Below are 26,871 nucleotides of genomic sequence, written 5' to 3' on the forward strand. Positions count from 1 at the left end.
CTGCTCAGGGCTGGGGGCAGGGGGGCAATAGGTCCCCACTTCAGTTTTAAAGCCCACACTTGCATGGCATGGGTGGGGGCTCGGGAGGGGGGACACAGTTTGCTTTTGTTTTTTGTTTTTTAACACTGTTTAATAGACATGCCCCTACTCGCGGTATAGCAAGTAGTGGTAGAATTGACTAATACTAAATCATTTTTACATAGTAATTTAGCTGAAAGGCTGAAAGACCAAATTAGGTATTTCAGCCTTTTGGTAGATAGCTCCCTAATACCGTTATCTACTAAGCGGCTGCAAGAGAAGTCCCGAAGTCCCGAAATTCCGAAATGCCAAAATTCTGAAATGCCAAAATGCCGAAATTCCAAAATTCCGAAGTGTCAAAGTGCCGAAGTTCCGAAGTTCCAAAGTGTTAAAGTGTTAAAGTGTTGAAGTGTTGAAGTGCTGAAGTTCCGAAGTGCTGAAGTTCCGAAGTGCCGAACCGAACTGAAGTGCCGAAGTCCCGAAGCTCCGAATTGCCGAAGTCCTGAATTTCGGAATGCCGGACCAAACTGACTATTTTCCCCATGCACATCCCTAATAGGCGCTTCAAAAAATCTGTCCTTTAAAAAATACAAATCATTGAAATTTACTAAGCTGATTCCAATACAAAAAAATGAAGAAACAAATATGCTTAAAATCAAGTTAAAACAAAAATGGTGCCCTCAACATGTTCCTTTGTCTGTCTGTGGTCCTTTGTGTGTCAAAATGTTGCAGTTCAAAATGTGTATCCTTGACCCTACAGTGGTTAAAAGACGTGAGGTGGCCAGCTCCTCTTATAAAGGCTTTAAACATAACTTTATACCAGTGTCGTGTGGGTCTGCTGGCACTGGCTCTGCCCCCACTCTGCTTCCATGGCTGAGATCATCCCATAGGAATGCATGGGGAGGCTATTGCATATGCATAGCAAAACTTCTTGCTATGACAATCATCATCTCCTCATAGAGATGCATTGAATGCTTAGCTCCTCCACACAGAGCACATTGTGCATCACTGACACAGGAAACACCTCTAGTGGCAGTCTGTGTGACTGTCACTAAAAGTGTTCACTGCCACTAGAGGTGTTAAAAAGCCTGCATGGACAGACTATACACACTACGGTTTGCCTGAGTTAAGTGTATTCAAGACTTGAAGCATATATTGATGCCGATGGGGCGTTTGATGTGAATGATAGGAAGCATAACCAAATATTGCTTTAGTCTTACAGAAAAGGGTCCACTGATTGCAAGGAAGTCTATATGTAGCAATCTACAAAAGCTTTGTTCTCATGTGAAGCTGAATACATTACTTTAGCTGTGAAGTTACTCAGAGAAATGGACAATCAATTGTAATGAACTAGTTCAAGTCTTTGTGTACAATCATGGGGGCAAAGCTCTTTTAGTTAATCCAGTTTGTTGTCAAAGATACAAACATTTTTATGTCAATACCATTTCATCTGATCAGTGATCAATTAGGGTGTCATGGTCCTTGTTACTGCCCAACCGACACGACAGGATAATAGCAGATATCACCACTAAGTCAGCAACAAAGTTCAAATTAGAAACGTTATTGAGTTATTTGTTTTGAATGTACATCTTTAAAATCTATAAAATAATATATTATGGTGAATAGCATATGTAAGAGCAAGTGGGGGTGTTAGGGAAGCAGGGCTGTGTGCCGCCCTAGGCAAAATAAAAATTTGCAGCCCCCCCATATGCGCTGCCCACTATGTGACATCACAATACCCCACCCATATGATCTGTCATATGAACCAATGCCAGTGCTGCACACAGTTTGTGTTTACATTAAAAGGCCTGCAGGGAAAAGCTATAGACACTAGAACCACTACATTAAGCTGCAGGGGTTCTGGGGACTATAGTGTCCGTTTAATGTGAGGTAAATTAGAAATTAGTGTCACTAATAATATACTAGATTGCCTACTTACAACCAGATGTGTCCCCCAAGGTTCAGTCCTTGGTCCCCTACTGCTCTCCATCTATACTGCCTTCCTTGGTAAACTCATTAGCTCCTTTGGCTTCCAATATCATTTCTATGCAGATGACATGCAAATCTACCTGCCCTCTCCTGATCTCTCCCCGTCCTTCTTGACTAGTGTCTCTGACTGCCTCTCTGCTGTTTCTAATTGGATGGCTGCCCACTTCCTTAAACTAAATTTGACCAAAACTGAAATTCTGGTCTTTCCTCTCTCAAGTGTTGTTACTCCTGTGTCTGTCTCCCTCCAAGTCAATGGTGCTACCATCAGCTCCACCACGCAGGCTCGCTGCCTAGGTGTTCTCTTTGACTCCGACCTCTCTTTCAAGCCTCATGTTCAATCTATCGCCAAATCCTGTCATTTCCATCTCAAAAACATTGCGAGCATCCGCCCCTACTTAACGCCAGATGCGACTAAGGTGTTGGTCTATTCCACTGTCCTTTCTCGCCTTGACTACTGTAATCCGCTTCTCAGTGGTCTTACGTGCTCCCAACTTGCACCGTTACAGTCCATAATGAATGCGGCGGCGAGGCTCATCTTCCTGTCCGCCCGCACCTCCCATGCCTCACCCTTCTGTCAGTCCCTATATTGGCTTCCTATAAAATATAGAGCTCAATTTAAAATTCTGGTTCTTGCTTTCAAATCTCTACATAATGCTGCTCCCATCTATCTATCCTCCCTTATCCACAAGTATGTCCTGTCTAGGCCCTTACGATCGGCTGAAGACTTACGTCTATCTTCTGTCCGCACTCCCACCTCTGATGCTCGCCTTCAAGATTTCTCGAGGGCTGCACCGTTCCTGTGGAACTCACTTCCCTCCTCCGTTAGATGCTCACCCAGTCTCCACTCCTTCAAAAAATCGTTAAAAACACACTTCTTCATAAAAGCGTATCAATTAAACTGTTAATAGCTCCCAGCTGATTCCTCTTCTGCAACTGTCACTAGTCATACTATCCTTACCTTTTTGTGTCATTTTACCTCACTCCCTCTAGCATGTAAGCTCATTTAACAGGGCCCTCAACCCCTCTGTTCCTGTGTGTCCAACTTGTCTGGTTACAACTACATGTCTGTTCGTCCACCCATTGTAAAGCGCTGCGGAATTTGACGGCGCTCTATAAATATCATAATAATAATAATAATAATAATAATAATGATGGGATCTGGCTGCAGTCTGGCTCCACTGGTCTGTTGTAGAACAGGCACTCTGGAGGCTGATTGTAACTGTGGTCACAAAAATCAATGTTCTGGGGGAACGAGAAGCAGTTCTTTTTTGGGGGGCCCCTTACACAGCTTAAGGTCTGCGCCCCTCATGGCCTGACGGTGAGTATGCCCATAAGTCCCACCCATAGAGGATCTAATGTGTGTGCTTATGGAATGTACAGTACAGGGATACCAGTTTGCGTAGACGATGCAGTGTGTGTGTGTAGTGGATGCAGTGTGTTTTTGTGTAAAGGATAGAGAGCAGTGTGTGTTTGTGTGTAAGGGATGCAAGGTGTGCTTAAGTAGTTATATAAAAGGATGCTGTGTGTGTGTCTGTAAGGGGTGCATTGAGTGTGTGTAAGAGATGTGGTGTGTTTGTGTGTGTGTGTGTGTGTGTGTGTGTGTGTGTGTAAGGGATGCATTGTGCATTTTCTCTTTTCCATTGTTAGCCAAAAGTTTGTATTACTTATATGTATGGTTGGTTTGCAAAATATATTCTCGCCATAAATTAAAGCATTATAGTTTTGAGACTACATCACAGGAGATCTAATTCAATTCTTTGCTAGTTTTAGAGATTGGATTGCTATGCCCTTTAGTGATTATCTTGTTGTATCCCGCTAGCCCTGTATGTGAGTCTCAGCGTGTGACAAATGTTGCGGTTTTCCAATATGGGGCTCACTTACAGTGTTTTTGGTAAACATCTACTGTAAGCTGTTTTTGTTAAAAGTTGGCAGGCAACTTTCCAAAGTTCACACCTTCTTTAAATGTCTACAGTTGCTAGATATGTGCAGCTCTAAAACACCGATATGTATCCAAGGCTCATACTTGCCTTTACTGTCTGCACACAGGTCAATAAATATATTAAACATATTAAAATAAATTGAGTTAATTTATAAAAAAAATATGAGAAACCCTTGAATCTAAAATTGCTAGGTAGGAACATGACAATAGGATTCACTCTATGGACTGCAGTTTGAAAAGTAATTAAAAGAAGCCCTATAATATTTACAGTCTCCTGTGCCCTATTACTTTGCCCCATAAGTTCAAACCATGAAGGTAATATAGGAGATATGGTGATACAGGGGATATGGTGATATAGGGGATACTACCTCATCCATTTAAATATCAAGACTCCTTAGACTTTCATGCCCAATAAGATATTTACCTATACAGGTTAACCCCTATAATGACAAAGGACAAAGTACATGCTAGTTATGATCTCCTTGGACCATTTAGCATTTCCACAAGGGGTTAAACCCTAAAATGATCCTTATATTTATAAGAGCCCTGAATGATGCCCAGTTTCACGTGCCCATAAACAGACTCTTGAATGGCTGTGGTGCCCAAGTCACTAGCCACCCTCCAGCATGTGTCCCTTCCCTACCCTGCAAACCAAAAATTGTGAGGAGAGCCCAAATAATCTAAAAATAAAAAGTACCAAATTTTTTTTTTTTTTTAAATTCTATCTTTCTTTGACCCAGAAATGGGGAAATAAAAATCCATTACAATTTGTCTCTACTAATAAACACAAAAAAACATACTGAGTTTTCAAGGCAGGGAAAGCCTTCATCAAAAACATCCCCCACATTAAATGTTGAGTGAAGGGAACTGTGAGTAGCTTGCTTGGAAGCCAGTATACAAAGAGTCCCAAGCATTTCCCTTAGATTTGCAGAAATAAAGAGTTTAATTTTTAAACCTCTCAGCTATTAAATATTGTGAAAGGAGCATGTTTTATAAAGCTGTTTTGAATTAGCAAACTTCAAACTATGCTTTTTTTGTTTGCCAATTTTTAGATCAAAAGAAATCCATTCTGAAATAAAATAAAACTCTGACTTTGAATATATTAGCAGCAGCACACTAAAATATCACAAGTGTAAAATATTGTTGCTCTTTAAAGCTACAATCCAAAAATAAATGGCCTTACAATACTAGTGAAGAAGTGCTCATAAGGTGATATGAGTACATATCTCAAAAATGTTTTACTTTTACTTTTCTGTCTATGGCATGTGCTGCTCTCTTTTAATCTATTCTTTCCTATAAAATGGCTAAAAGTACAGATTCCAGCTAGCAGAGACACCAAAAAAAAAAAAAAATCTTCAAAAAAGGGAAGTTAGAAGCATATTTAAATAGGAGCTCCAACAACCAATCCAAGATATTAAATCCAGACTTAAAGGAGGTACGGGTAAATATTTTATTTTTATCCTGGACTTTTTAACGCTCTATTTCTGGAATGTTGTTAAGTATCACTGTTACACAAATATAATCCACAATGATTAAGAACATTGTGTGTAGAGGTGATTGCACTGACCTATACATTCACACAGGGCCACCTTAGGCCTTTAGGCATTCTGTGCAAAAACATCTTCACAGTGCCTCTCCATGGTTAGACTTGCTCATCTTTGTAGTGTGTGTATAGGGGTACATTGAAATTTATAATTATTGAAAACATTAATATTTTCTTCCCTTTTACCTTGCCGGGTGGGAGGGGCATGCTGCTCTCTGGTAGTCCAGTGTGCTGGGAATCTGGTATACGCCTTCAACTCTGTGTGTGATATTTGTTATGGGCGAGTGACAGTCACACACTGTTACAGGGAGAAAGTTACATATACAGTTACAGGCAGACAGTCACACACACACACACACACACACAGTAACATACAGTTACAGTCAGAAAGTCACACAGTTACATGCAGACAGTTACATAGATAATTACAAGCAGACAGTCACACACAAAGTCACAGGCACAAACACACACAGACACACACACACACACAGCCACATGCAGACAGTCACACACAGTCAACAGCAGAAAGGCACACATACAGTCAAAGACAGACAGTCACACACACAGTTATAGGAAGACAGTCACACACACATAGTTACAGATAGTCACACACACAGTTAAAGACAAACAGTCACGCATGGTTAACGGTACACAGAGGTTTTACAGACAGTTACTTTCCATTATTGGACACTGGGGTAGAATGCACTGCAATCCCTGGTGTCTAGTTGTTGTGCAGCAGTAACCAGGCAGTGGATTCTGACTGCATTTAGCTCTGCCTACTCTGCCCATTTACCCCTGACCCCATCTCCTTTACTTGCGGTGGACTTTTCAAACTCTGCCTCTGCTTGTGTGAGCGATCTCAGCCTCCATGGCGCCCTGTGAGGCTGCACAGCTCACACCACCCTAAGGCCGGCCCTGGATCCATAGAAATATTTTTGGATGATGGTTTACCCTTGTGCACTGATACAATATAATTATGGAGCAAGCAAGATGAAACATGACATTATTTACTAAAGTTAGAATTAAATAGGAATTGAAAGTAAATTTCACATTTAGGAACAAAATAGCTGAGTTGGAAAAACTCTCTAAATCAGCTATGCTTTTAATGTGGCTGCTCTTTCTTAAATTTGAAATTTCCGTCAAATTCAATAAGAATTCTCACTTTACTAAGTAACCATGCCAATGAAATATTCTATACTGTGCGTAATGCAGCCCACACTATGAGCTATAAAAAGCAACTTGCATGTTTTTCCCATGGGTATATGTTAATATCCTAGATTAATTACCCTTTATCTGGAATACTGAAAGAAGAGAATCTAGGTTGTATCCTAATATAAAGATACAAAATTCATAGAAAACTCTTTCTGCATGATGTAACAAAAGAAGGTCCCAATCATTAGTAAACATGGATTCATTCTTATTAATAGAATACAATATGCAGGTTACGGATATGTCATGGCTCATGTGCATCCGATAAACAGGACAAGAAGACTAATTTGGGAAAATTATGAATAAAAAAAATTGACTTTGGCAGATACAGTCAACTACTTGCAGCCACGTTTGAATCTCAAAGGTTGTAGAGTTACTAACCATACCAAACAGTTGCTCTCTCCATTGCACCGAAAGACAAGACAGTGATTGAACTATGTTAACTCTAGACATCATAGAATGTGCCACACATAAACAGGTCACTGTGAATCTGTAGCTAAATCTAAAGTAAATGTAGGCTATTGAAGGTAAAAAAACAAAAGACAAGTTTAAGGAGTTGTCATCTCATTAGTGGAACCAGGCGGTTCCAAACCAAAAGAACCTTCATAAAGAGTTAAACCTGACAGGTGAAGTCTCTTGGTTGCAGGCTTGTTCATGTTTTAAGTGCAAACAAGTATTAAGGCCAATACACGTAATTCCAAGAACTTAAAAAAATAATTTCCATTGTTGAAGAGATTAGTATTAACTTAACAGACTTTACATCAATGATAATACAGTCTATGCAAAGTAGAATTAGTGCAATAACATGTTTATAGGACAGCTTCTAATAAAGGGACATATACCAATATCATATCTTCAGGAGTTTGTTGATTTTCTTAAACAAAGGGCCCAATCATGGCCAGATTTAAGGTATGTGTAAGAAGATAATTCTTAGTTCCTTCTGTATCCCTACAATAAAACAGATAAAGTGAGTTTTGCGTAATTATCAACTGGACATATCAGTCATAATATTGTGTAATATAATAATATAGGAACGTTGTACATGTATATATGTGTAGGTTTGTATCTTAAAAGTTGTCTATCTAATTTGCTCCTCATACAATGTATGGCCACTTTGTTGACTGTTAATTCTTAACAATGCTTACTGCATTAATTGTTTATCGTGTTTGTCTTACAATTATTAATAAAAAAAGAAAACATGTTTCTTCAATTCTTGCACCTTATAGGATGCAAATGGAACCCAGTATTGATTCTCAGCTCTGAGGGTGACTCAGAACTGCAGTGATTTGTAAAACAATGTTCAGTTCCAATTACCCATTGCAATTTTGTTCTACTCTCATATAATAGGTAATATAAAAAACATTTTTCTCTTAAGTTAGTTTTGTATGATTTGTATTGTATTGCACTCTTTTATTCTTTATTTTTTATTTTCTGTCAACAGTCAACAAAGCATCACTTAGACGTTTAAACAAAAAAATATATATTATTTGATACTGTTGGGACTCTTGTCTAAACCTCATGTGTATCATTGTCTGCATTCTTTCAAACCTGTGGTTGGTTTGTCTATTATAAATCCCTGGTTCATTTTAAATAAAGCTATATATTTTAAGCAAACTGTAACCTTGGACACATCAGTCAGTTTGTTTTTGATTCAATGTCACTTCAGCTACTAAGCATGTATTGTTTTTTAGGCAAAGTGTCAATTGTAAGACAAACAGGCCAATTTGTTTCCCTCCCATGGCATTCACACTGATCGTATTCTTTTAATTATTTTATTAATTTACAACAATTTATTAGACATCTGTTCCATTCATAGCAAATGAGCACATAAAAGAAGAGGAAAAGTATATGTGATGGATACATTTCTAAATGTGCTATGTAGAATTAGTGATGTCGTGAACACAAAATTTTCGGTTCGCGAACGGCGAACGCAAACTTCCGCAAACGTTCACGAACCGGCGAACCGGGCGAACCGAAATATAGTTCAATGGCAGGTGAATTTTAAAACCCACAGGGACTCTTTCTGGCCACAATAGTGATGGAAAAGTTGTTTCAAGGGGACTAACACCTGGACTGTGGCATGCCGGAGGGGGATCCATGGCAAAACTCCCATGGAAAATTACACAGTTGATGCAGAGTCTGGTTTTAATCCTTAAAGGGCATAAATCACCTAACATTCCAAAATCACAATGGATATGGATTGACACCTGACATATTGACACCTTGACATATGGATTGACACCTGTCCTCAGAGACCTTGATACACATTGGGGGGGACCTACTGCTTCCCCCCCCCCCCCGCCCCCTCCCCCGCGCGGTGGGTGGGGGCCATAAGAATAATGAGGGGGGGACCTACTGTCCTCCCCCCCGGCCCCCACCCCTGCGTGGTGGGTGGGGGCCATAAATCACAATGGGGGGACCTACTGTCATCCCCCGCCCCCACCCCTGCGCAGTGGGTGGGGGCCATACAAATAATGAGGGGGGGACCTACTGTCCTCCCCCCGGCCCCCACCCCTGCACAGTCGGTGGGGGCAATAAAAATAATGAGGGGGACCTACTGTCATCCCCCCCGGCCCTCACCCCTATGCGGTGGGTGTGGGGCCATAAATAACAATGGGGGGACCTACTGTCCTCCCCCCGCCCCACCCCTGCGCGGTGGGTGGGAGCCATAAAAATAATGAGGAGGGGGACTTACTGTCCTCCCCCTGGCCCCCACCCCTGAGCGGTGGGTGGGGGCCATAAAAAAAACAATAAGGGGGGACCTACTGTCTCCCCCCAACCCCCACCCCTGAGTGTTGGGTGGTGGCCCTAAATAAAAATCCCCCCCAATTAAAGGTGACTAGGGGTCCCCAAGCCCCAAGTCACCCACCCCCCCACCCCAAAAGAAGTTACCACCTACCTACCCCCCTCACCCTAAAAAATAGTGAGTGGGGAATAAAATAACTAACCTGTAAAGAAAAATTCAACTTACCATTTGACGTCTTCTTTTTTCTAAAATCTTCTTTTTTCAGCCCCAAAAAAAGCCAAATAAAAAGCCATAAGAATCGACGCATTAAAAAACAAACAAAAAAAAAAAAAAAAACAACGAGCGCAAATAACAATAATCCATCTTCACCCATGGAGGGCTCCGCGCAGACTGAGCTCTGCAGGGCGGGGGAAGGCTTATAAAGCCTTGCCACGCCCTGCAATTAGGCTAACAACACTCTGATTGTGATTTATGGCCCCCACCCACTGCGTAGGGGTGGGGGCCGGGGGGAGGACAGTAGGTTCCCCCCCTCAATATTTATATGGCCCCCACCTACCGCGCAGGGGTGGAGGCCGGGGTGGGGAGGACAGTATGTCTCCCCCCCTCAATATTTATATGGCCCCCAACCACCGCGCAGGGCTGGAGGCCAGGGGGGGAGGACAGTAGGTCCCCCCCTCAATATTTATATGGCCCCCACCTACCGCGCAGGGGTGGAGTCCGGGGTGGGGAGGACAGTATGTCTCCCCCCCCTCAATATTTATATGGCCCCCACCCACCGCACAGGGGTAGGGGCCGGGGTGGGGAGGACAGTATGTCTCCCCCCTCAATATTTATATGGCCCCCACCTACCGCGCAGGGGTGGAGGCCGGGGTGGGGAGGACAGTATGTCTCCCCCCCTCAATATTTATATGGCACCCAACCACCGCACAGGGGTGGAGGCCAGGGGGGGAGGACAGTAGGTCCCCCCTCATTAATTTTATGGCCCCCACTTACCGCACAGGGGTGGGGGCAGGGGGAGGACAGTAGGTCGCCCCTCATTATTTTCATGGCCCCCACCCAACACCCCCGGGGATGGGGGCGGGGGGAGGACAGTAGGTCCCCCCTCATTATTTTCAGGGCCCCCACCCACCGCGAAGGGGTGGGGGCCGGGGTGGCGAGGACAGTATGTCTCCCCCTCAATATTTATATGGCCCCCACCCACCGCACAGGGGTGGGGGACGGGGTGGGGAGGACAGTATGTCTCCCCCCCTCACTATTTATCTGGCCCCCACCCACCGTGCAGGGGTGGGGGCCGGGGGGGAGGACAGTAGGTCCCCCCTCATTATTTGTATGGCCCCCACCCACCGCGCAGGGGTGGGGCCAGGGGGAGGACAGTAGGTCACCCCCTCATAATTTTCATGGCCCCCACCAAACACCCCCGGGGATGGGGGCCGGGGGAGGACAGTAGGTCCCCCCTCATTATTTTCATGGCCCCCACCCACCGCGCAGGGGTGGGGGCCAGGGGGGGAGGACAGTAGGTCCCCCCCTCATTATTTTTATGGCCCCCACCCACCGCGCAGGGGTGGGGGTGGGGGGAGGACAGAAGGTCCCCCCATTGTGATTTATGGCCCCCATCCACCGCGTAGGGGTGGGGGCCGGGGGGAGGACAGTAGTTCCCCCCCTCATTATTTTTATGGCCCCCACCCACCGCGCAGGGGTGGGGGCCGGAGGGGGAAGAAAGTAGGTCCCCCTCATTATTTTTATGGCCCCCACCCACCGCGCAGGGGTGGGTGCGGGGGGAGGACAGTAGGTCCCCCCCATTGTGATTTATGGCCCCCACCCACCGCGCAGGGGTGAGGGCCGGGGGAGGACAGTAGGTCCCCCCTCATTATTTATATGACCCCCACCCACCGCGCAGGGGTGGGGGCCGGAGGAGGAAGAAAGTAGGCCCCCCTCATTATTTTTATGGCCCCCACCCACCGCGCAGGGGTGGGTGCGGGGGGAGGACAGTAGGTCCCCCACATTGTGATTTATGGCCCCCACCCACCGCGCAGGGGTGGGGGCTGGGGGGAGGATAGTAGGTCTCCCCCTCATTATTGTTATGGCCCCCACCCACCGCGCAGGGGTGGGGGCGGGGGGGAGGACAGTAGCCCCCCCCCGAGTGTTTATCAGGGTCCCTGAGGACAGGTGTCAATCCATATCTGCCAAGTGATCCTATGTAGGGGGAACAGTCCCTATTCTGCTCTGTGTCAGTGTGTATCAGGGATCCTTAGGATAGGTGTCAATCGATATCTGCCATGTGACCCTATGTAGGGGGAACAGTCCCTATTCTGCTCTGTGTCAGTGTGTATCAGGGATCCTTAGGATAGGTGTCAATCCATATCTGCCAAGTGACCCTATGTAGGGGGAACAGTCCTTATTCTGCTCTGTGTCAGTGTGTATCAGGTATCCTTGGGATAGGTGTCAATCCATATCTGCCAAGTGACCCTATGTAGGGGGAACAGTCCCTATTCTGCTCTGTGTCAGTGTGTATCAGGAATCCTTAGGATAGGTGTCAATCCATATCTGCCAAGTGACCCTATGTAGGGGGAACAGTCCCTATTCTGCTCTGTGTCAGTGTGTATCAGGGATCCTTAGGATAGGTGTCAATCCATATCTGCCAAGTGACCCTATGTAGGAGGAACAGTCCCTATTCTGCTCTGTGTCAGTGTCTGGGGGGAGTATCTGCAGTAATAACAGAGTGTCTGGAGGGAGTATCTGCAGTAACACAGGGTGTCTGGAGGGAGTATCTGCAGTAACACAGGGTGTCTGGAGGGAGTATTTGCAGTAACACAGAGTGTCTGCGGGGAGTATCTGCAGTAACACAGAGTGTCTGGAGGGAGTATCTGCAGTAACACAGAGTTTCTGGAGGGAGAATCTGCAGTAACACAGAGTGTCTGGGGGGAGTATCTGCAGTAACACAGAGTGTCTGGGGGGAGTATCTGCAGTAACACAGAGTATCTGGAGGCAGTGGCGTAGCGTGGGTTGTCAGCACCCGGGGCAAGGCAAGTCATTTGCGCCCCCTAACCCGTGGATTTTAGCACTCGAGTCTCTTCCACTAGATTAGTTAAAGAAACCCTTACCCCCCAAGCACATGTATTGTTTGTTATGAAAATACTTATGTAATTAAAGTAATATGCATCTAAATACAAGTTTATTTTCCAACACTTTATTGAGTGCGAACACAATTCTCACAATGCATTACACATTCTCCACATTTTCAGCAGGTCTATGAATACAAATATACAAATGTAGTAACCTAGCATGGGCCATGCTATTATATATATATATATATATATATATATATTTGTGTTAAGGGCTCATGATAGTACAGAAGATACAAACACTGATAAGTGTAGGATGGTATTAAAAGAGCAAGTCGGTTGTGGTGTGCCGGAACCGACGATGAGGTAGGCCTGTAAATAAAGAGGGCAAAAGTAGAAAATCAAATGTATTACATACCAGCAATATACATACTTTAACCAGACATGTCTTGAAAGGCATTTCTTACTTCTTGTACCGGGTTAGGTATGTATCTAGAGTAAGCCGATGATTTCCAGCGCCCTAGTGACTTGATAACATGAGCTGGAATGTTTGCACTGGATGCTGTGGAGGCCGCTCCTATGCAGAAGGAGCTGCCCGAATAGTTAGCTGATTTGAGGCCCAGCTGTGTAAGTAAAGACCTGACGTGTGTCATAAAGGTGGTGGTAGTGAGTACCGAACCTTGTAGACTGAAAGTGGTTGAGATGGTGGTTCGTTGTTATGCTGGGTATATGAGTCCAGTAGTTTGACGGGGCTCCACCTGTTGTGAGTAGAATAGTACTTAACCTCTACTGAAAGTGCATGTTGACTGGTTTTGGAGTGAGGCAGAGTCAAGATATAATAGTCCATGTGTTTTGTTAAGTGTGAATGAAGTAGGATGTGAGTGGACTGTGTTGTGCTGATGGCGGTAAATTCTCTTGGTCTCAAGAAACCATAAACAAGGCTACGTATATGGCGGTTTTAACGACGAGGTTTGTGTTGTTGGCAAAGGGTTTAAATCTAGTGAATTGTATAAGTCTTTAAAAATATGGAAATCTATGGGTAGCCTCTGGGCCGTACGTGGGGGTTCGGATCTCTGAATAACCCTAAGGATGTTCTTAATTGGTAGGAGGACACTTGATTTGTCTGGTTGTAAAGTTAGCATGTGATGTTGGATGCCTGTCAGATATGGTTTGATTGTGTTGTATGATAGTTTGAGTTTGAGGTGGCAAAAAGAAGCAAAGCCCAACCAGGATGTCACGATGAAAGGTTGTAAGATGTTGTGTTCAGAAAGGAATCTTTAAATCAAATGAAAGCTCTATCGTAAGTTTCCCGGGTATTAGTAGACAGTGCTAATTGGGACAATGTTCTGCTATGTTGCATAATAGCATCTAGTCCATTACTAGATGGTGGAATAGTGGGGTGTTCGTGGCTGTGAGTGCGGCTGACGGGAGTATTTGACGAAAAGCCTGGAAATTAAAGCGAGACAAATTGTCAGCAGCAGTGTTACATACACCTGGAACATGAATACAAAACAAGAGAAAATTATGACATGCAGCCAGCCAAGTGAGTTTCCTCAAGAATCTCATAATAGTCAGTGATTTGGATCGGCCTTGTTTATAATGTGACAAGTTACTTGGTTGTCTGAGTAGCAACGTACAGACGAACCTGACCATAAATGCACCCATGCCACGGCAACCGTCACGATGGGATATATCTCAAACAGAGCTGAGGTAGTGGAAAAACCCTCCAGGTCCTGAACTTCTGAAGGCCAGCTGCCCCAAAGCCATTCGTTCCTGAAAAATTGCTGCAAAACCTGTGGTAGACGCCGCGTCTGACCAAATGGTAGGTGAGGAGTCAGACAATTTTGGATGGAACATGCTTTTACCATTCAAGGTGGTTAAAATTTTCTCCACATAATTACGCCTGCCGTGGCTTGGGTATCCAGGGGTGACCTGTGTCCATCATGTCTAAAAGTGGCAAACATGTAAAGGAGTTGTGAGATGAAAGCCCAGCCTTGAGGTATGATGCGAATGGCAAAATTCAGTGACCCAAGCAGAGACTGTAATTCTTGCGGTTGCAAGTACCGAGTTGTATGTAGAGATTATGTTGATCAGAATGTTTTCTACCTTGGGCGTGGCAGGCTAGCTTGCATGGTGGCTGAGTCTAGTATGATACCCAGGAATGTGATGAAGGTATCTGGTCCTTCAGTCTTGGTGGAGGAGACTGGGACACCCACCTGTTCGAATAGACTGATGGTTTCTTTTAGGCTACTGGGAGGGGAAATATTCTCCTCGACCAGTAAGAAATCATCCAGATAATGTATAACTGCAGGGCATCTGGCTATATTTAATAATACCAGCATAGGGTTTCAGCGAATACGTCGAAAATGGCCGGACTACTTTGGAACCTAAATGTTAAATGTGAGCAAAATAGTAGTTCCCTGCTACCATGCAGGTGACACAGTGTAGGGTGGATAGTAACTTGAAAGCATTGTGATATCAGTCTTACTGAGCCATGCTCCGGCCCCTGCCTGCATGATAGCCGTAATGGCGTGATCTATGGTGGAATATTGCAGTGAAAATTCCTCAGAGGGTATGAGGGAGTTCAGACTAGGAGTGGCAGAGGTGTGAGGTGTTGATAGATCAATGATAAGTCTCTGTTTGTGAGAAGATTTCCCCGTGACAATACCGATGGGGTTTGTCCGCCATGTGGTGAACGGAGGGGACTGTAAGGGCCCCCATAGGAAGTCCTCTGCCACTTCCTGGCTATGAGTGTCTCCACCGCTGTAGGGTTTGTTGTGCGGATTGTAAATTAGGACATTCCAGGATTCCGGAAGGCATGTGTATGAGGCCTGTGTGAATCCTTCTGATAGACCCGAGATAATGAATTCCACCAAATGTCTAGATGGATGATGTGGCAGTAATGTCGTAAGTACAGAAATGTTTATTGATGTTAAGTATAGTTTTGGGATACATTTTATTTGGACACAGATTTAGCATGTGCCCTGAAACAGATGGCTGGAGAAAGTGATTGCAACTCAACCAGTGCTGGAGGGGTCGCAGCGGCCGACCCAGCCATGGTAAGGGGTGTAGTGACCGATTCCCCAGGGGTGATACTGGCAGGCTAACTAGGCCTGAAAGGCGAAAAATTAATCTTGTTTTGTGACAGGTGAGGCCCTGCTAGTTGCCAAGTGGCTATGAGAGGCTCTGTCTATGAGTTGGCGCGAGGGGTTATTGAGGCCACCCGTCGTAGTGGCAGGAATCGTAGGCCTCTCGGTGATAGTAAAAGAAAACAGGGGGAGGGAGTGACAGGGAGGCCCTCTCTATAATATTGCGAGGCGGCTAACTCACGTGTGGCCCGATGGTGTTTGCCTCCGAAACGTTGACGCGGGGTGTTGGCCTCGCGGACCACTAAACGATAGGCAGAAATGCCAAGAAGGGAGGTACCTATTTGGGCCTATACCCCTAACTTGCCAGTACGCTATGGCCTAGAAGAATGAAACGTATGCGAACTACAACGTGAGCAGGCTTACGTACCTGGTAGTATGTATGAAGTTTTGAGATTCGACAGGTATGAAAACCTGGATAAACCTAAAAAGGGATAGAGTGAGAATGGATCCTGTGAGACCTGTGTAATCTGTATAGGCTGGGATTAGGGCTTCTAGCAGTATGTGTGGGAGGTGTAAAATCTATGAGTATGATAGTGACATGACTGCCCATGCTTGGTGACAAGCGTTACGCTGAGTCCGATACCTGGCAGCAGGGGATTGGCCGTGTAATGTGTATATATGGAAGGTGATCAGATGATATGCATGTCACTAAACTGATCTGGGAATGCAAGGGACTTTTTAATGTGAAGTGACAATATGCAGAATCATAAATGTTGCTGTAAAGTGACGTATGAATGTATGAACCAGAACGTGTGATTCAAAAACCGAAAGTCTTGTGAGACGTATATGCCGTGTTCTTGAATACTCGTGTTACGTCGTCTGAGTGTGTCAAGAAAAGGCCTGAGTTTGTAAATGCCATGTGAAATTATGTGAAATGACAATCTATGCAGAAAATGTTGTAACGTGACGTATGAGTGGTTGAACCAATGCGTGTGATTCAACCCGAAACCCTCTGTGGAAGGTAGGACCGTGTTCTTATCAGGGCCGGACTGGAAACTAAAAGCAGCCCTGGAAAAAAATTCTATACCAGCCCAATAATGTGTCGCGCCAGCATAGTGTGCTGATATAGAGGGTGAAAAAATAACTTGAAATTGAAAACTCTTACTCCAACGAAAGAACGCATATAGGGCTTCAAAATAAACAAAAGAGCGCCTTTATTTTAAGTAGACGTACATTTGCATGTAATCAATGTTTCAGTACAACTACTTTGGCCTATTAAGGACATTTTAGTAATGATACTGAAATGCTGAATGTCTGCAATTGCACAACTAAACAAAAATGAAGTTAGCTTGTTTATTTTGAAGTTCTATGGGTGCGCTCTTCACTTTAAATATGTTATGGTGCATGAGTATGCAACTAGCAACAAGACTGGGCCAATACGTGCTCATTACATATATATATATATATATATATATATATATATATATATATATATATATATATATATATATATATATATATATATATATATATTTATATATATATTTATATATATATATATATATATATATTTATATATATGTATATATTAATGACATTTATGTGTGTATTATGCATATATAAATGTATATTACTATATGTGTAAATATTATAGGCATAAATATATGTTACTAATACACACATCAATATATATATATATATATATATATATATATATATATATATATATGTGTGTGTGTGTATTACTGTCAGGATCACATCAATTTACGTCTATTACCTTTACCTCGTTTAGTGTATCTTGTCTCCAATTGTCTCCTTTTTTTCTCTTACAGCGACCCTTGTGCATCTTTTACTTCATCCCAGTCCCTGTGTGTTTCTTTTTACCTTTCTCCAGCCTCTGTATTTCTCTTTCCCTAGCCCCTTTTGTGTTGTTCTTAGCCCCAGCCAACAAACCTTCTGTCTCTCTTCCCCCTCTCCTCCCTGAGTCTCTCTTCCCCATCTCCTCCCTGAGTCTCTCTTCCCCATCTCCTCCCTGAGTCTCTCTTCCCCATCTCCTCCCTGAGTCTCTCTTCCCCATCTCCTCCCTGAGTCTCTCTTCCCCATCTCCTCCCTGAGTCTCTCTTCCCCATCTCCTCCCTGAGTCTCTCTTCCCCATCTCCTCCCTGAGTCTCTCTTCCCCATCTCCTCCCTGAGTCTCTCTTCCCCATCTCCTCCCTGAGAGTCTCTCTTCCCCATCTCCTCCCTGAGAGTCTCTCTTCCCCATCTCCTCCCTGAGTCTCTCTTCCCCATCTCCTCCCTGAGTCTCTCTTCCCCATCTCCTCCCTGAGTCTCTCTTCCCCATCTCCTCCCTGAGTCTCTCTTCCCCATCTCCTCCCTGAGTCTCTCTTCCCCATCTCCTACCTGAGTCTCTCTTCCCCATCTCCTCCCTGTGTCTCTCTCTTACCCCTCTGTCTCTTTGTACCCCCATCCCCTGTGTCTCTCTATTACCCCTCTGTCTCTTTGTCCCCCTTCCCTGCTGTCTCTCTATTACCCCACCTGTCTCTGTGCCCCCCCCCTTCTCCTGTGTCTCTCTATTACCCATCTCTTTGTCCCCCCAACCCCTATGTCTCTCTATTACCCCTCTGTCTCTTTGTCCCCCCCTTCCCTGGTGTCTCTCTATTACCCCTCTCTTTATTTCCCCATCCCCTGTCTCTCTATTACCCCTCTGTCTCTTTGCCCCCCCCTTCCCTGGTGTCTCTCTATTACCCCTCTCTTTGTCCCCCCATCCCCTGTCTCTCTATTACCCCTCTGTCCCTTTGCCCCCCCCCCCCTTCCCTGGTGTCTCTCTATTACCCCTCTCTTTGTCCCCCCCATCCCCTGTCTCTCTATTACCCCTCTGTCTCTTTGCCCCCCCTTCCCTGGTGTCTCTTTATTACCCCATCTCTTTGCCCCCCCATCCCCTGTCTCTCTATTACCCCTCTGTCTCTTTGTCCCCCCCCTTCCCTGGTGTCTCTCTATTACCCCTCTCTTTGTCCCCCCATCCCCTGTCTCTCTATTACCCTTCTGTCTCTTTGCCCCCCCTTCCCTGGTGTCTCTCTATTACCCCATCTCTTTGCCCCCCCATCCCGTGTCTCTCTATTACCCTTCTGTCTCTTTGCCCCCCCCCTTCCCTGGTGTCTCTCTATTACCCCATCTCTTTGCCCCCCCCCATCCCCTGTCTCTCTATTACCCCTCTGTCTCTTTGTCCCCCCCCTTCCCTGGTGTCTCTCTATTACCCCTCTCTTTGTCCCCCCATCCCCTGTCTCTCTATTACCCTTCTGTCTCTTTGCCCCCCCTTCCCTGGTGTTTCTCTATTACCCCTATCTTTGTCCCCCCCATCCCCTGTCTCTCTATTACCCCTCAGTCTCTGTGTCCCCCCTTCCCCAGTGTTTCTATTACCCCTCTATTTGTCCCCCTTCCCCTCTTTTTGTCCTCCACTTCCCCTCTATTTGTCCCCCCTTCCCCTCTATTTGTCCCCTATTTTTCTCTGTACCTGCTGCTGCTACAGGAGGACTGAGGGAGGGGGCGGAGCTAACTACCATGCTCCCTCCCGGTTCCCATAATTCCCAGCATCTACACATCATAGAGTAATCCCTACTCTATGATGTGTAGATGCTGGGAATTATGGGAACCGCGATGGAGCTTGGTAGTTAGCTCCGCCCCCTCCCTCAGTCCTCCTGTGCTGACAGCTATGCTGCTGTCAGTATCAGTGAGTGTGCTGCTGCATCGCTTAGGCGGCCGCCCGGCACACTCACTGATACTGACAGCAGCATAGCTGTCAGCACAGGAGATGGGGCTGCCGGCCGCAAGGTGAGTAATCACCTCAGAGTGTGCCGCCGGACCGGCCACCCGGCGGCACTGACATGCGGCCGGCGGCCGCGATTTTATTAGACAGCAGGGCTCACTCTCCAGCCCCCCAGGTGCCGCGGCCCACCGGGAAAGGTGGGCCAGTCCGGCCCTGGTTCTTATATACTCGTGGTATATCGTATGAGTATGATAAGAAATGGCCTGAATAGTTAGTGCCATGTAATCGTAATGTACATGGTTGTAATAACATCATATCTCCATTATACTCTTTGAAAATAGGACCGTGTCCTTGAACTCGTGGTATGTCGTACGAGCATGACAGGAAAAGGAGCCGTAATGTAGGCTAACCATAACAGTAATATACATGTAATATCTGCATTGTAAAATAAAATAACTATTATTATTAAAACCATATATATATATAATAAGCAAACTGAAACAAAATAGACATCCTAAGATCGTGTAAAATAAGTATTTGAAAGTTTAACCGATTACTGTGCAGGAAACGTATGATTGGTTGGATCAGTACGTGTGATTCAACCCGAGTATGCATGAAAAGGAATGAAATCCTTGTGTCATGGTTAACAACAAAGAAATGAGGCCTGTAACGTAGGCTGATTTAATTGTAATGAAATGGATAATTATAAAAAAAACTCCAGTAAGCGTGGGAGTCCAATGTCTATACAGAAATGTTAGCTGGTTTCATACCCTTGATGTAATAAGTGATACCTTAAAAATAGCATGAAAATGGTCTGTCTATTTAACCAAGCAACTTTTTAACCAAATGTAAATACATGAAATGATGAAATGTAACTCACGAAAAAGATCTATGTGAATACATAGCAGAATAACCGAATCTTAGTATGAAGGGAAACAGAAGTTAGCATGAATAGCTTAACCGTATGCATTTTAATGCGAACAGCAATCGTGCATAGAATATACTATGAATAAGTGCCGACCAGAAAACACAAACCGAAATGACAATCATTTAAATGAAGCAAGGTTGGTTTTTACATGAAATGCAATAATGTCTGAGAAGCCTGTAGTACACTGAATGACCGGTAGGGGTCAGTATGTAGGCGAAAATGCAGTGGTTCGATGGTTTGTACATGAAATGCAATAATGTCTGAGCAGCCTGTAGTACACCGAATGGCCGGTAGGGGTCAGTTTGTAGGCGAAAATGCAGTAGTTCGTTGGTTTGTACATGAAATGCGATAATGTCTAAGAAGCCTGTAGTACACCCAAAGACCGGTAGGGGGTTTAAACGAATGATATGCATGAACATGCAATGGTTTTAGAACAGACAAAATGCAGCCGTAAAGTGAGGACCTGACCCGTGCATGGTGCCGTGGGACTGATGCCTGGCATAACGGGTAGGTTGACTTACAGTTTGTGAGTCACTTGGACACCATCCACGGCGATGGATTGAAGAAAGAAGGTGGTAGGCCGGAAAAGCCTGTGGCTGGATTCCTGACACAGCTCTGCTTAAAAAACCTCATGGAGTAATCAGGTAAAATGGCGTCTGGATGACCCGGAAGTGGAAATGATGCAGCGCTGACCTCGAACTATATGGAGCCAGGTAAGGGGTGTCCCTTAAGTAGGGAAGAGGTGTGTCATACGCCCCTCCCACAATTACAGGCCAAAAGGTCTTAATACATATATAATATGGTGTAGTATTCTGCTAAAATTCTAAAAAAAGAAAATCACTTTTTTGCCTTGCTGCACTTTTAGCACCCCTTCATTGTATAACCATTTAACATAATGTTTATTCACCTTCATGCCTATTGCCTTACTCTTTCAGCAAAAAAAAAAAAAAAATTAAAGGTTGCTAGGCCTAGACCCACTGGCTTACATCAACTTATGTTGAGCTGGAGCAGCTACATATGGATCGAAATCTGTCTCGTCACTGTTGAACCAACCAAACTTCAATCCATCTGGTCAGCTCAACATGCCAGTCTTGACCTGAAGACCGGGAACATCCCAAAGAAACTTCAGTTTGGGAGATGCTCTGCTAGCACTACACAGCCAGCCCACTGAGCCCAGTACTACTCCAGTCAGTCCTGACTCCTACCTTTTTTTCACCGGCTGTCCCGGACCCGATCACAGCAGTCAGCAGGCTAGGTTTTCTCCTCCAGGTCCTCCTAGGTTTTCCTCCTGCAGCGTCTGTCACCACTGGCTCCCTCTCTCCTCTCTGGCCTGTGTCACCTGCAGCCGCTGCCAGCTTCTTCTTGCTGCTGCCTGGGCTGGTCTGGTGTGGTTCTCTCCCGCGCTCAGCGCTGCGCTGGGCGGCCGCTGCACTGTACCTCCCCCAGTTAGTCCCTCGCTCTCTCTTCGCACCCACCCCACCACACGCCTGGCACCCCCCCCCCTCCATAGTGGGCGGCGACCCAGCGGCTCAGATCGGATTCGCACAGCCAGCACTGCAGTGAGAGTGAGTGAGCCAGGCAGGGTGCAGAGAGCTGCGAGTGCAAGCGCACCCCCCAGTGGTGTATCCTGGTTTTGTGCTGCCCTAGGCAGGACAAAACTCAGGCGCCCCCTTCCGCCCGTGCCACCCCCACCCAATCCTTCCCCCGCCACCCCCACCCAACCCTTCCCCCGCCTTCTAAATACACACACACATTCGCTGACAGATACGCATACACTAGCTAACAGAAACACACACTAACAGACACACACACACTAACAGACCCACACACTAACAGACACACACACACTAACATACACACACACACACACACACACTAACAGACACACACACACACTAACAGACACACACACACACAAACACACACATACACTAACAGACGCACACACACACTAACAGACACACACACTCACACACACACTAACACACACACACACACACTAACAGACACACACACACACACACACTAACAGACACACACACACACACTAACACACACACACACTAACAGACACATACACACACTAACAGACACACACACTAACAGACATACATACACACACTAACAGACACGCACACTAACAGACACACACACACACACACTAACAGACACACACACACACACTAACAGATACACACACACTAACAGACATACATACACACTAGCAGACACACACACACACTAACAGACATACATACACACACACACACACACACTAACAGACATACATACACACTAGCAGACACACACACACACTAACAGACACATACACACACTAACAGATACACGCACACTAACAGACATACATACACACACTAACAGACACACACACACACACACTAACAGATACACACACACTAACATACATACATACACACACTAACAGACACACACAGACTAACAGACACACACACACTAACAGACACACACACACATACATACACACACACACGCTAACAGATACATACACACACTAACAGACACACACACACTAACAGACATACATACACACATTAACAGACACGCACACTAACAGACACACACACACACTGACAGATACACACACACTAACAGACATACATACACACTAGCAGACACACACACACACACACACTAACAGACATACATACACATACACACACTAACAGACATACATACACACTAGCAGACACACACACACACTAACAGACACATACACACACTAACAGATACACACACACTAACAGACATATATACACACACTAACAGACACACACACACTAACAGACACACACACACACTAACAGACATACACACACACTCACATTTTTAACACATATTTTTTTTTTAAATGTAACCCCCCCCAGCATCCTTACCTTTGGAAATGCTGGGGGGGGAGGGGGTTCTCTTCCTCCATGGTGGTCCAGTGGCTGCTGGGCGGGCGGCATTGGCTGGCGGCAGGCTGGCGAGGGAGCACTTCCCCTGAGCTGTCTGCTCAGCTCCTTCGAGCGTCGCAGAGTGAGGCTGGGAGCCGGAATATGACGTCATATTCCGGCTCCCAGCCTCACTCTGTGGCGCGCGAGGGAGCTGAGCAGACAGCTCAGAGGAAGTGCTCCCTCGCCGGCCGCCCACCAATGCCGCCCGCCCAGCCTAGCAGCCCGCCGGCATGTATGTTAGCCGCAAGGCTAACAAGACATTTGCCTTGGGCATTTGGGGGTGGCTTTTTTTGCCGCCCCCTGGAAAATGCCGCCCAAGGCAAATGCCTTGTTTGCCTTGCGGCTAATACGCCCCTGGCGCCCCCCCAGATGTTGCGCCCGGTGAGGCCGGCCCCCCCTGCACCCTCCACGCTACGCCTCTGTCTGGAGGGAGTATCTGCAGTAACACAGAGTGTCTGGAGGGAGTATCTGCAGTAACACAGAGTGTCTGGGGGGAGTATCTGCTTGTAACATTTATATGCACTAAAAAAAATAAAAAATAAAAATGAATGCAGCTTCAGAATGAATCTAAAATGGATTCTGTACAGGAGGTGGGAGGGTCTGGAAGGGAGGGTCTGCTGCTGATTGGCTGGAATGTGTCTGCTGAATGTGAGGTACAGGGTCAAAGTTTACTCAATGATGACGAATAGGGGGCGGACCGAACATTGCATATGTCCGTCCTCCGCCGCGAACGCGAACACGCTATGTTCGCCGGGAACTATTCGCCGGCGAACCGTCCGGTACATCACTATGTAGAAATAGTTACAACTGGTTTATTCAGTAAACAGTAATTGCATGTGTGTATCCAGCTGCATGCTGCAATTTGAGAAAAGCCATTCAGACAAACAGAACATCAAGAAAAGTGCTGCGTGTGACTGCATTGACATGCAAAACTGACTGCAATATTGCCTTTCATAATGGTAATGCAATATCAAACATTTTTAAATTTCCAATTCTAGTTGCCAGATGTGAGAGAACTTACTTATATAAAGACTGATTGAATTATTTTCTCTTTTGCTATCTTGTATTATGAATAATGGGGAGCAGGGGCCTTTTTGTTTTTAATGTTTCAGTTTTTATTGAAGTTTTCATGTGTTCAAAGATCTGTTAATTCATGCCTAAAGTACAATGTGTGTAAAACTTTTGGGTAGTTATTTTTTTGTGTTTTTTTCACAAAGGCTGGTGGTAGAATTCAGTGCATGGAAAGTGTTAAAATACCACCATTTAAAATACTAATGTCTACTTTTCAAAAACATATGGTTTGATGGGGGTATACATTGGCCCAAATAGGACATTATTTATTATTTATTTATAAAATATTTTACCAGGAAAGATACATTGAGATTTCTCTCGATTTCAAGTATGTCCTGGGTCCACAAATCATTGCATTGTTACAGTTAGTGTACAATAAAATACAAAAACAATATTAATATACAATATATACAAAATTTAACAAAGAACAGGTAGGAAATATATAATCAACCATGACAGGTGCATTCTGTTTTGAGGTATGTAGAGAGGGATCTCTTAAAGGACTTTAAGCTTAGGGAAGATTTTAATTTGTGTGGGAGGTCGTTCCACAAATGTGGTGCTCTGTAGGAGAAGGAGGATCGGGCTGCTTTCTTTTTGTATTGAGGTAGACTAAGTAAAGTGTTGGTACTGGATCGGAGGTTATAGGAAGTGGGAACAGCCGGGGAAAGCATTGCGTTCAGGTAGGGTGGGAATTTCCCAGAAAAGCTGGAAAGATGAAGGGTGCGTCTGGATTCCAGCGACAGCCAGTTTAGTTATTTTAGCATGTCACAATGGTGGGTCCTGTAATTACATTGTAGCACAAATCGGCAGAACGAGTTATACAATGTGTTGAGTTTATTAATGTGGGATTGCGATGCAGATGCATATACTACATCCCCATAATCAATGATTGGCATCAGCATTTGCTGTACAATCTTTTCCTTAAGGGCTTAGGCAGTATATGTTTCTGTACAGGGCACCTAGTTTTGGATAAAGTTTAGATGCAAGCTTTTCTATGTGCAGGCCAAAAGATAGATTGGGGTCTAACATCATACCCAAGTATTTGAAAGAGTGGACTGTGGTCAGTGTGCCATTTGAAATTGTTTTGATGGATAGGTGGGAATTGGGTGCAGGTTGACTACATGTCAAAATTCCGAGTTGGAAAACGGATATGCACACCTGCCAAATGTTGCCTTTTAGCCCCCTAACAACCTGACAAGTCTATGCATGGGTGGTATCACTGTACTCAAAAGATGTTGCTGAACACATATTAGTGTGTTTTATTTTGGCAGCAACACATAACAGGATCTGTGAATGTATACCTGTATTGCAATGTATGTGAAAAAAATGAATTACCCGTGTAAAGTTTGGCAAAGATTGGTGGTAAAATGGCTGCATAAAAAGGGTCAACATATCCTTAGAGGAATACTCTGAGTTGTATACTTTAAAACAATATGTACATGTGGGTTGTTTTTTCACAGATTTATGACAGATAACAGTGTCACTATTGATACATTTTAAAAATGTATATTTTGAAACAGCAATGTCCTACTTGTACTTTTAGCCCTATAACTTGCAAAAAAGCATGTAAACACTGGGCGTTTTTAAACTCAGGACAAAAGTTTGAATCTATTTAGCAATTTTTTTTATTATGTTTTGTAGATGAGTAAAAGATTTTTCAAGTAAAAGTCAAAAAACATGTTTTTTTTTTTTCAATTTTTCACCATACTTTATTATTATTTTTAATTAAATTATGACATGATAGAAATAATGGTATGTAAAGAAATCCCTTCTTGTCATGGAAAACACAATATATAACTTGCATGGGAACAGTAAATGATTGAGAGTAAAATTACAGCTAAACACAAACACCACAAAAGTGTTAAAACAGCCCTGGTCCTTAACGTACAACATGGCCAAAACTGTTCGGTCCTTAAGGGGTTAAACAGTGGTCATCCCAACATACTGAAGGCCACACGGGCACTCCAGTAGGTATATTACATTCTTCGTGTTACAGCTAATGAGGTCTTTAATAGGATATATATTTTTAGTGATATTAGATGTAAAATGTGTAGTTTTAGACTTAATATTTTGGTCTGTAGTTGTGCAAACTATACATCTACTACATTTAAAAAAAAACTTTAGATTGGGATAAAAAGGATAAGGTTGGGTTAGTGTTAGCTTTGATGTAATCTTTGGTTAAAATTGATTTAAAACTAGGTACACCTCTAAAAACCAAGTTGGGTTTTTCTGGGATAAATTCTTTTAGAGTGTCATCTTGTTTTAAAATGTGCCAATGATTGTTAATATTTTTTTTTTATATTGTGACTATTATTGTTAAAATGAAAAATAACTGGCATAAAGGGAAGTCTTTTTCTTTGTTTTATATTCTAAGATATCTGATCTATTTCTTTGTTTGACTGCTGTAAGAGATCTGTCAAGATTGACTGGGGAATAATTTGTGTCTATACATTTTTCTTTAAAGGACCACTATAGAGCCAGGAAAACATACTCGTTTTCCTGGCACTATAGTGCCCTGAGGGTGCCTGCACCCTCAGGG

Source organism: Pelobates fuscus, chromosome 8, assembly GCF_036172605.1.
Source record: "Pelobates fuscus isolate aPelFus1 chromosome 8, aPelFus1.pri, whole genome shotgun sequence".
Lineage (NCBI taxonomy): Eukaryota > Metazoa > Chordata > Amphibia > Anura > Pelobatidae > Pelobates > Pelobates fuscus.